Source organism: Grammomys surdaster, unplaced genomic scaffold (assembly GCF_004785775.1).
Source record: "Grammomys surdaster isolate TR1022 unplaced genomic scaffold, NIH_TR_1.0 834, whole genome shotgun sequence".
Taxonomy (NCBI): Eukaryota; Metazoa; Chordata; class Mammalia; order Rodentia; family Muridae; genus Grammomys; species Grammomys surdaster.
In genome coordinates, this window is record NW_021605253.1 from 44,896 (window position 1) to 56,478 (window position 11,583).

At 43.6% G+C, this 11,583-nt stretch overlaps 1 protein-coding gene across 2 annotated transcripts in view; it reads right to left on the bottom strand.

The window, feature by feature from the left end:
* Positions 1–6,642, bottom strand: part of Cul2 (cullin 2) — a 46,093-nt gene extending 39,451 nt beyond the window's left edge. Inside the window, exon 1 of one of the 2 annotated variants that reach the window (XM_028782654.1) lies at positions 6,441–6,642. The gene's annotated coding sequence lies outside the window, so the exon portion shown is untranslated. Of the gene's footprint in view, positions 1–6,219; positions 6,404–6,440 lie in introns of those variants that run through there. The other variant, XM_028782652.1, reaches the window with a different exon arrangement.
* Between the last annotated feature and the right edge of the window lie 4,941 nt (positions 6,643–11,583).

Consider the following 11,583-nt stretch of genomic DNA (forward strand, 5'->3'; position numbering starts at 1 on the left):
GGGAGAGAGAGAGAGAGAGAGAGAGAGAGAGAGAGATTGAGAGAGAGAGTGAGTCTAACTATGTGGTCTGGGAACAGTCATTTGAACTTGAAGTGATTCTCCTGTCTTAACTCCCTAGTGTAGAACATCACATCAATTGCTGGACCTGGGTCAGGTAAATTGTTGGATAATAGAAAATGCTGGTTAATGAGAATACTTGAGCCTGTTATTTTTCCAAGTGTTCTGTTTGTCTAAAATTGTTACAAATTTTTAAAAAATGTAAGTAGCCTATGATACTTTATTTCAAACAAAATTTATAAATGCGAGTTGAGCATTTCCTTCTATGAAATGCAACTTATACTAAACTAATAAATGCAAAACTACTGGAGTGTAAGCTGCTGGTCCATTCGGAGATCCAGGGCTTAGCAAGAACTCCCCACCACCACATACCCAGATTTAAAAAAAAAAAAAGCATACTTTAGAACAAAGACTTTACTGAGTTAATAGATACTTATTAAATATTTAGTGTATTCTAATCTAAACTGCCAAAGGATGTTGGAGGTGTAACAAAGCTTAAGCTTATAGCATATTAGAGAAATAAAAAAATAATAAGCTGTTAACCTGTTTGTATGAAAAATTCTGACATGTTAATGAGGCTATAATTTAATGACTAACAATGGTTAACACTAAATGTTTAAGTCTATTAAAGAAAATCCTGGCCAGGCAGTGGTGGCACTCGCCTTTAATCCCAGCATTTGAGAGGCAGAGGCAGGCGAATTTCTGAGTTCGAGGCCAGCCTGGTCTACAGAGTGAGTTCCAGGACAGCCAGGGCTATACAGAGAAACCCTGTCACAAAAAACCAAAAAAAAAAAAAAAAAGAATTTTTAAGCATAAGACATAACACATTTAATGTCTTATAGTCACTGGTGTCTAATGCTTCAAAAAGTACTACTTTCTCAAAGATTGTTTCTCTGAGCTAGAAATTGACTCTTTAATCTCCTGTATAAAACAAAGAGAGACAAAGATAGTAGCAGTAACAACAAGAATTCCATGTGGACTAGTTTTTAGTTAAGAACCATCTTGAGCATGGGATGAAACTTGATTGGTAAGAGTGACTGCCTGGCCATTGGTCATGAGATCATGTGTGATGGCACTTAGGATGCTGAGTTTGAGGCCAGCCTTAACTACACATGACCATGGAAGGGGAGAGGATGGAAAGAATGAGCAGTCTCATTTTTTTACAGAAATATCTAAGACAACTAACTGAAAGTTCAAAGTATGAGAACTTTGCAAGCATGTGTTTGCATACAGCTGGTAACCCAGCCACTGCAGAGGCTGAGAAGAGGAGGAGCATGAGTCTAAGGCTAGGCAAGGATTCAGAATGAATTCTAGGCTAGCCTGGGCTATGCAGCAAGACCAGGTCTCAAACTGAAAAATAAACATAGTTTAAAACAACTTAAGAAACTTTTGTCTCTCCTCTAAAATCTTCAGCCGAGAGAATTCAAAGTAGTAAACAATGTTCCAAGACACAAAACACAATCACAGACACCAAGTATAGCAAAGGATTGAGTAACCCTACTTCAAAAGTGGAAGCAGGTCAAGAGTTCAAGGTTACTGTTCCATTTCATAGTACATTCCAGATCATGTTATGCTAGAAGCCAATTTTTAAAACACCAAAGAAAACTTAAGAATCTTAGGTGGGCACTTTGGAACTCGCCTCTTATCTAAGGAATTGATGGGAAGAGGCAAGCAAATCTCTGAGTCTGAAGCCAGCCTGATCTTTGTAGTGAATTCCAGGACAGCCAGGGCTATGGAGAGACACCCTGTCTCAAAAAAAACAAAAATCTCAGCAGTGGTAATTGTCTTAAAACTCAATGTTCTAATATCCCAGTAAGTCTGTTCCAATTAAAAGTTAAATATAAAGGAGTAATATCAAATATATCTAATGCTTTTTGTTTTCTTTTTTGACGTAAGGTCTTTTTTTTTTTTTCTTTTCTTTTTTTTTTGGTTTTTCGAGACAGGGTTTTTCTGTGTAGCCCTGGCTGTCCTGGAACTCACTCTGTAGACCAGGCTGGCCTCGAACTCAGAAATCCACCTGCCTCTGCCTCCCAAGTGCTGGGACTAAAGGCGTGCGCCACCACCGCCCGGCTGACGTAAGGTCTTATGTAGCTCTGATCCTTGAATTTCTATCCCGTCTCCACCTCCCCCCATGCTGGGATTATAGACAGGCCTGCCTAGCAGTGTTAGTGATCCAACTCAGGCCTTCATGCACAGTAGGCAAACAGGCTACCCAGCACATCTCCAGTCTGGATGGTTCAAAACACAGAATTATGCTAATTTCTTCAGTTTAACATGATATATTAGTAAGATTTAAATCACTCTGAACAGGCTATTTAATAAGAATGAATTCAGGCCTAGGTGGTGGTGCACAGCCTTTAATCCCAGAACTAGGCAGACTAAAGCAGGTAGTTCCTTGAGAGTTCCATGCTAGCCAGGGCTACACAGTGAGACCTTGCCTGGGGGAAGAAAAGGAAAGAAAGAAAGGGAGAGGAGGGGGGGAGGGGAAAGAAAGGAAGGAAAAAGGAAAAGAAAAACTCAAAGGACAAACAAAAACCAGCCATACACCTCAAGCACCAATCTCTTGCAATTACCAAATTTTTAAACAGGCCTAGTTTAAGTATACCACTGAATTAATTCCCAACTTCCAACATTTTAAATTCCTGCTCTTATCTTCCATGCTTCTGTGCAGTACTTGGGAGTAGAGAATACCGAGAGCCTCACATCACTTCAGCAGTAAGATCTATCCCTGCCCCTCCTTACTATGCTTATTTATTTACGATTTTTGTTGCTTTGTCCCCTTGAGACAGGGTTTCTCTATGTAGCTCTGGCTGTCATTGAACTCACTCTGTAGACCAGGCTGGCCTTGAACTATGATCAAGAGAGATCTGCCTGCCTCTGCTTTCCTAAGTGCTAAGGTTAAAGGCATGTGCCACCACTGCTCGGCTTTTTCTTTTTTTCTTTAAAACAAGGCATGCTAAATTCCAACTGACTTGGAACTTATTCTATACCCTCCGCAGGTCCTGAATTTCTCCTTCCACTTAAGCCTCTGAAGTAGCTAGAATGAATCACAGGCCTGAGCTACCAGGCCTGGCATTTCCCTCACTTTTACCTCACCAGTTAAGTCTTTACACTACTAAGTTCTAGCCAGGACTTGATCTTGTGATGAACTTACTGTAACAGATAGCACACATAAAAGAAAACATCCCTTTTAATCACGTCCAAATATTTCCTGGCACACATGAAGAAATGGCAGGCAATGGCCGAGCAGTGGTGGCACACGCCTTTAATCCCAGCACTTGGGAGGCAGGGGCAGGAGGATTTCTGAGTTCCAGGCCAGCCTGTTCTACAGAGTGGGCTCCAGGACAGCCAGGGCTACACAGAGAAACTCTGTCTCAAAGAAACAAAAAACAAACAAACAAACAAACAAACAAAAAACAGAAATGGCAGGCAAGGGGGTTAAAGTACAAGTTTCTTGAAAATAAAGAAACATTCTTCAAAGAGCATACATCTGAGCCTACAAATGTACATGCACCAATAATCCCTGTACTTTCAGGAAAGGGGCTGATGCAGGAAATACCAAAGAGTAAAAGGCCAGCCTGAGCTACACAGCACATGTGGAAGGCCTGGGTGAACTAAGCACACACTCGATGAAGGCAAAGATCAGACCAGAAATGCCGCTGTTCCTACAGGCTTCTCCACTTCCTCTCATCTTTCTTTTGATGTCCTTATCCCTGTTTGTAACTTCTAAAATACTATCAAAGTGTCCAAGTAAGGTGTGCTACCATTTCTACACAGCAAGTAAAAGGCACAAAAACCTATCTTTGGAAATGACCCACCAATTAACAAGACAGATAAAACTCCCTCAATCCATGTTTCTCTCCCCACTTTTCATGAAGGCACAGACTTATCTAATTTTTCACTATCCCAGTTGTTAAGACCAGAGCTGGTACATGAAAGACTTCAAATTAAGGAGCAAACTGAATGACTCCTCCACCTTGGCAATGAACCCTAAAACCCAGGAGATGCCCACCACCAAACAACTTCACTCTTCCAAACTACATCACATTCAACAAGTACCTTCAACACATCTGGAAACTTTGTTACTTGTCCTTTAAGGTTCCACAAATCTGACCCCAGGGGCGCAGTGGTACCTTTTGACATCAACAGAATGTAAATCAAACCATTACTATCTGCTTTCAAATTCTAAAACTTGAAATGTTTTTTAAAAACCACACTCTGGCCCAAGCCGCTCTCACCCAGTTTTCCCTTGCAGAGCTGTTGATCCTGAGCTGGACTCCCTACCTGGGGCTTTACGTTTGCATTTCTTCCAGAGTGTCTTCAGAACTTTCAGACCTGTTCATTCTTGCCTCTTCAAATATGTCAAAGGTCACCTCAGAGGGACTTTTTTAAACCATAGTGTCCAAAACAATTTTCCCAATCATCAGAATTCCTTATTTCCTTCTTATCTATGTCTCTCCATCTCAGCTAGAATTGAAGCTTTAAGAAAGCAGAGATCTAGGCAGACAGTACTGATACATGCCTTTAATACCAACACTCACCTTTCTCAGTACTCAGGAGGCAAGAGGCAGGTGAATCTCTGAGTTCCAGGCCAGTCTAGTCTACATAGTGAGTTCCAGTACAGCCAGGGTTGTTACACAGAAGCCCTGTCTTGAAACCAAAACCAAAAAAAGAAAGAAAGGAGGAAGGAAGGAAGGAAAGCAAGAAGGAAAGTAGGAAAGCAGGAAGGAAAAGAGATTTCACATTCGATGCTCAATTGTGCATGATGAAAAACTAAAAGACACTGATAAACGAATGATATATTGATAAAATACAGAAAATTAAAGAAAGCAGGGCCTGATGGCATTCATCTGTAACTCCAGCACCTACTGAGGTAGGACTCCCAAGAATGTGCAGTTAGGTGGGCTACACGGTAAGTACCAGACCAATTAGGGTTATACAGCAAAACAGTTAAAGAGAGTTGGGTGTGACACCACATGCTTTTAATCCCAGTACTAGGGAGGCAGAGACAGATGGATATCTTGGAGTTTGAGGCCATCTGGTATACACAGTGAATCCCATACAGCCAGGGCTGCATAAGAAAGACCCTGTCTCAAAAAAAACAAAACAATCTCCCCCCACCCCAAACACCAAACCTTCCCACAAGTCACAAATGAGAGGGGTAATAACTCTAAAAACTGTACACTAATGTTAATTCATTTGGAACTCTTTGGAAAGGGACTTCCAAATACTGTATATGGGCAGAAGAGCCAAAGTTAAGCTAGTTAGATCACTTTTTGTGTCTTGGAATGACACATGAGATAAGAAAACTAAACCCATCTCCCATATTGTGTTATCAATGTGGATTTGAAGTAAGTTCTAGGGCAAGAATATTTTCTATTAAAAAGTCAATAAGCGACACACACACACTTTTTTTTTTTTTTTGAAGTCGATGGAGTTGAACCCAGGGCTTCTTGCATGCTAATCAAAGTGTTGTAGCACTGAGCTACATCTGCAACTCAGTTGTTCATGTCTTATCTTCAAATTGAAACTTAGAGACTACTGCCATCCTCCAATAATAGTAACCAAGGAGTACGGGGATAACTTATAATAACAATGCAAATTCAAAAGATGTTCTACTTGCACGCACGTAATGGTAAGGAAGGGTTTAGACTCTAGTATGTAAACAAGTGCTGGAGAGAATGTGAGGCTCTTATTTCACCAGCCCATAAGTGTTGAGGCAAGAGGTGTAGCATGCACGTAGAATACTCCTCCCCAAAGCTATCAATCTTCACTGTCTGCGGAAACAAAAGTGAAAATACTCGTGGCTAGGATGTATGAGATTGATGCCACCCCCTTCTACAGAGACTTTGGTCTCTGTGTACGCACGTAAATGTAAGCAGGAGAGCACACTCTCACCTTCCCTCCTTAGGAGGAAAATGAGGCCGAGGGAGGGGCGGCCGGCAGTGGATCGGGGAGGCCCCGGACCTGGTCCAGGGGTTGCCTGGCTTAAGGGTCAGTAGTCTGGGGGATCGGAGGTCACTCACAGGACACCATCTTGCCGGGCCTCCAGCTCTCAGCCCACTCCCCTCCGCCAGGTCGCCCCATCCCCGCCACCCATTCGCCGGGAAGGGAAGTTTCCCTGCACCCGCAGCCCGGCTCCCCAGCTTTCAACGGGGTTACCTTCTGCAAAAGCAGGGCGAGGGCAGGGGCCCGGGGAGGGAGGCAACCCGCAGGCGTAAAGGACGAAGCCCCCGGCTCGGAGGGTGGGCGGCGGCGGCTGTCAGCTCGCGTTCCCCGGCTCACAGCGCTGCCATTACTGTGCGCCGAGGCCGCCTCCCCGGCCGGCCACCGCCACCGCCCCAGGGTCACGGGGGTGCTCGGAGCAAGGCGCCGCCACTCACCTGCTCCCGAGGGAGCCTTGCAGACAAGGCCGCTGCGGCGAGGCGCGACGAGGTCAAGGCTGGAGGACGGACAGGTGGCTGGCTCGGGGAGGCAGTCGTCCTCCGGGGCTCCGGGCTTTGCCCGACACACGCCCTCCGCTCCGCTCTCTCCTCCTCTTGCACTCACACACCCGCAGGATGCAATGGTCCAGTCCAGGTTACGGCAAGCGCGGGGAGCCATCCTTCGAGAATCGCGAAGCCCTTGCAATCAATTGACAAAGTAATTCATCGTCCAGCATACTTGTCAATGAGGCAATCGCAGTTCCCTGACCTCAAAGGGGTGCAGCACGCAAATTTGAAAACTATTGTTATCCAAATCACACTAGAGGGGGGAGTCTCTCTGTTTTATTTGGATGTGGTTTTGTGGTTTTTGAGACAGTATCTAGCTAGACGACTCTTGAAGGCCTGGCTTTTAACAGCCCGGGCTGGCACTGAACTAGCAATCCTCCTGCCTCAGCCTCCCCAGTAAGACACTATGCCTGTCTCTTATTTTTACATTCAGACAAATTCAAAGACCTAAATATCTCTTGACAACAGTGATAGGTAAACTCCCCCTTCAAAAGGACAGTGTTAACAAAAGCAGGTGATAGGTACATATCACCACATCACACAGAATCACAAGTAAAAAGCAAGCAAGCAAACGAACACACGCCTTTGTTATTTAATTACCTTTCCAACAGAGAAGACCTCAGTTTTACCTCCCAGGCTTCTTCCAATCAGCGCCAATCCTTTAAAGTCCCCTTAAAACTCCATCTTCGGCTAGATATGTTGCTTTCACCTAGTAGGTCCAGTATTTAGGAGGCTTAGACATTAGGATAGGAAGTTCAGCTCCTCCTCCTCTATGGTGAGACCCTGTCTCAAAATAAAATTCTATTTCCAGACGTAATGAAATCTACCAATTTCTTTTCTCTTGGCGCTTGAATTTGTAGGGTTTTTTTTTCCTCCTTGAGATAAGGTCTGACTTAGCCCTGGTTGGCCTCAAACTCCCTATACAGATGAAACTGCCTTTAATTCATGCTAGTCACCCATCAACCTCATGTGGTGGGATTATAACTGTGAAAACACTCTGCTGGTTTCCCTCTCAACTAGGGATTGTGAACAGGGTGCCTTGACCTCTGGGAATTTCTAAAACCATTTTCAGTGGTCCCTCGGCTAAAAAATCATTTTCATAGTAAGATGTGATGTTGCACAGTGTTTCAGAAACTGAGACATGATTCAAGCCAGCCTGAGCCACATAGCCAGAATGGTTCAAAAGAACAAAACATTTTAATAATAATACAAAATGTTTTGTCTTTTTTTGTTTGTTTGTTTGTTTGTTTGTTTGTTTTGAGACAGGGTTTCTCTTATAGCACTGGCTGTCCTGGAACTCACTCTGTAGACCAGGCTAGCCTCGATCTCTCAAACTCAGAAATCCACCTGCCTCTGCCTCCCAAGTGCTGGGATTTTAAGGCGTGTGCCACCACCGCCCGGCTATGTTTTGTCTTTTTAACTGATTTTATATTTGAACTGGTGGTACAAAGCAACAACTCTGCTGGCAACCCAGCAGGAATCACTACAAAAACATTAATCTCTCTCTCTCTCTCTCTCTCTCTCTCTCTCTCTCTCTCTCTTTCTCTCGTTGTTCACTTCCACACTTAGTTAGGGTTGAACAGACACCATGACCAATGCAATGCAACTTTTGTAAGGACAACATTTAATTGGGGCTGACTTACAGGTTCAGCATTCATATGACTTCAATATTAAACTCCTTCAGCTGAGGGTACAGGGCAAATAATTCAAATTCCAGGGTATGAGGACAAGCCCAAAACAAACAAAAACAGACATGATGGAATAGGCCTTTAATCCCTGCACTACGGAAACTGAGGCAGATGCAGACCTCTGTGAGTCCCAGACTAGCCAAGGCTGTAGAGTGAGACCCTCATGGCAGGAAAATCAGGCATTCAAGGTTCACCCTTAGTTACATAATAAGTTCTGAGTTAGTCTTGAGATCTTATAGGAGAGAGAGAGAGAGAGAGAGAGAGAGAGAGAGAGAGAGAGAGAGATCCAAGAAACAAAGGCAGACAGCTTTCCATGAGTTTAAATCCAGTCACAGCTAAACAATGATTTGTAAAAAACAAACTAACAAAAACTAAGAATTCATGGAATTCACAGACATAAGTTCAAAACAAGTCAGCACTTAGAGTTTATGACTTAACCCAGCATTTAGAGGGGGTTAGAAGGAGGAACTTTGTTTCCCCCACCTCCCAAGTGCTTCAATTCAAGAAGTACATCACCAGGTCCTTTTTCAGTTTTTTAAAGAGGTTTTTTTTTTTCTATTTTGTATCCTTTTGAGGGGTTGGGTTTCGGTTTGGATTTTTTTTTTTTTTTTTTTTTTGCATACCAACCTTGGCTATCCTGGAACTCACTTTTTAGACCAGCTGGTCTTTAATTCACAGGGATCCACCTGTGATCCTACCTCTGCCTCCTGAGCACTGAGATTAAAGGTGTGCACCACCACACCGAACCAGCTCTGCTTCGTATTCTTTAAAGATTTATTTATTTATTTATTTTTATTTATTTATTTTTTTTTTGGTTTGGTTTTTCGAGACAGGGTTTCTCTGTGTAGCCCTGGCTGTCCTGGAACTCACTCTGTAGACCAGGCTAGCCTCGAACTCTCAAACTCAGAAATCCACCTGCCTCTGCCTCCCAAGTGCTGGGATTAAAGGCATGCGCCACCACCGCCCGGCTAAAGATTTATTTTTATTTTATGTGCACAGGTGTTTTATATACATGCATGTAAGTGTACTGCATGCGTGCCAAGGCCCACAGGCAGCTGCCTAGCCCCTACTCTATTCCGCTGCCCTTCAGTATTTCCTTTCTTCCATTACCTCCATAGGTTACTATGAGATCCAGCCATTGTATGTCTAGTTCTAAGATAAGATTTTTAACTCCACTCTACCGCCTTTTCCTGGAGATGGAGCCTAAGATCTCTCTCATGCTAGGTGTTGGAAAAGAATATTCTTGCTTTTGTACAAAGAAACACTCAAACAACATAATAAAACCCTGGCAAGGGTATTTCTCTTTGTGAAAAGGGCTTGATGCAACCCAAACCAACCAGCAAGGCTGTCCAGGGTGTCCACTTAACTTCTATTCTGACAGGGGTGGTAGCTTCGTGCATTCCATTAATGGGAACATTATCTCAAAATCTAATGTAATTGGCTCATTTATAATTGGAGAGCAGGAAATGAAGGAAAAAGTCAACTGCTCAGGGTCATCAAGTTCTGGGACTATAGAAGGTAAACGTAAGTTTTACTAAGTGTGGGTTCTGCAAGGTTGGGGAGATTATAGTATAAAGGCTAGCCACCTTTGATAGAAAGAAACTTTGATAGCTCTACCACTGAGCTAAAACCAAGATTTAATATTTTAAAATTTTATTTCGTTGTTGTAAATAAACACAACAAATAAAATTAAAATAAGATATAGTCTAACAGTTCAGGAGGTATATCTGAATCAGTCTTTCTAGAAGGGCAGAGAAACTCTGTCTGTTATGACTCTGAAGAGTGCTTACCTTGCATGCACAAAGCCCCAAGTTCAGTCCTCCAAACAAGTGTGAAGGCACCTGCCTGTAATGATAGCACGTGGGAGGAGCCTGCAGGAACATTAGAAGTTCAAGGCCATATTCAGCTGCTTAGGGAGTTGGAGCTTAGCCTGGCTGGCCTTCATGAGACCCTGTCTTTAAACAGACAAATAGAAACTTTTAAAATGTATTGGTTAAAATTCATTCATGGCTAAAACTTACGTACCACATTAGTGCATGCAGTATGTAAAACAGCACAAACATTCTCTCCTAATCATACTGTGGAGTCACAATGAAAGGCATGCAGTGAAGCATATTTGTTCTAGTTAAAAAAAAAAAACTTTAAAATAAGTAACAAAATCCATGCACAACACTTTCAAGGGTATGTACCTTCCAAAACCTGCCAGGTGGCTTTTGTTGTGTAAATAAAATAGACTCTATAGGGCTGAAGACCCAAAATCAACAATCCAAAAAAAAAAAAAATTTCTCCAAACCTTCCATTTTCTAGAACATTCATGCACCCTACTGTGTGCCAAAACTTTTCCAGGGAAAACACAACACAAATGTCTACTAAACCCAGATCGAGAACTCTCAACAGACCAAAATAAGGATACTGCCAAAGTCCAATTTGGTGAACCAATGTGTTTTATTGGTTACTTATGGGTGAGGGGTTACTTACAGAAGCCAAAAATGACTCAGAGACAGGCATATCACGAAAGTCTACCCCTGAATAGGTGATAGTTCACAAAAGCTGGGAACCTGGAGCACACTGCACAGCCTGCAGGCAGGTCAACAGGTTGGAGAGTGTCCTTTCCAAGTGACTCTGGTTTAAATCTCTTTCAGGCATCTCTGCTGGTTTCTGCTTCTCCCAGAAGGCTGGTCTGGTCTCAGAGTCTTTGCAGCTTATCTCCTCTGAGAATCTTCCTTGTAGCTCAGCTTCCTTTGTCTGAGGGGGACTCTCACAGTTGCCTGCATCTCCAGCTCCAGCAGATCCCTGACTCTCTTTGGCCCCAAGGGTACTCAAAGAAAAACAGGCCAGGCCAGGTATAATGGCACACAGTTTTAATCCCAGCACCCAGGAAGCAGAAAGAGGAGTATCTCCATGAAATCCAGGCTAGCCTAATTGTTAACATTTTGTCTAGGCTATGCCCCACAGTTACCTGGCATCAGCCAGGTGTGCCTGACTCACTATAAAAGGGGCTGCTTGCCCCCTCCTCTCCCTCTTGTCTTCTTGCTCTCCTCTGTCCTCTTGTCCCACCAGCTTCCCCCTTCCCCTCCCCTCTCTCCACGTGCTCATGGCCAGCTTCTACTCTATCTCTCTGTCTCTCTCTCTCTGTCTCTCTCTCTCAGTCTCCCTCTCCCTCTCTCCCTCCCTCCCTCTCCCTCTCTCCCTCCCTCCCTCTCCCTTCCTCCCTCCCTCTCCCTTTCTCCTTCCCTCTCCTCCTCATTCTCCCCTCCTCCTCCCCCTCTCTTTCCTCCCTCCTCTCTCTCCTCCTCCCCCTCCTCTCTTTCTGACCGTGGCTCTATTTCTCTCTCTCTCTCTGACTC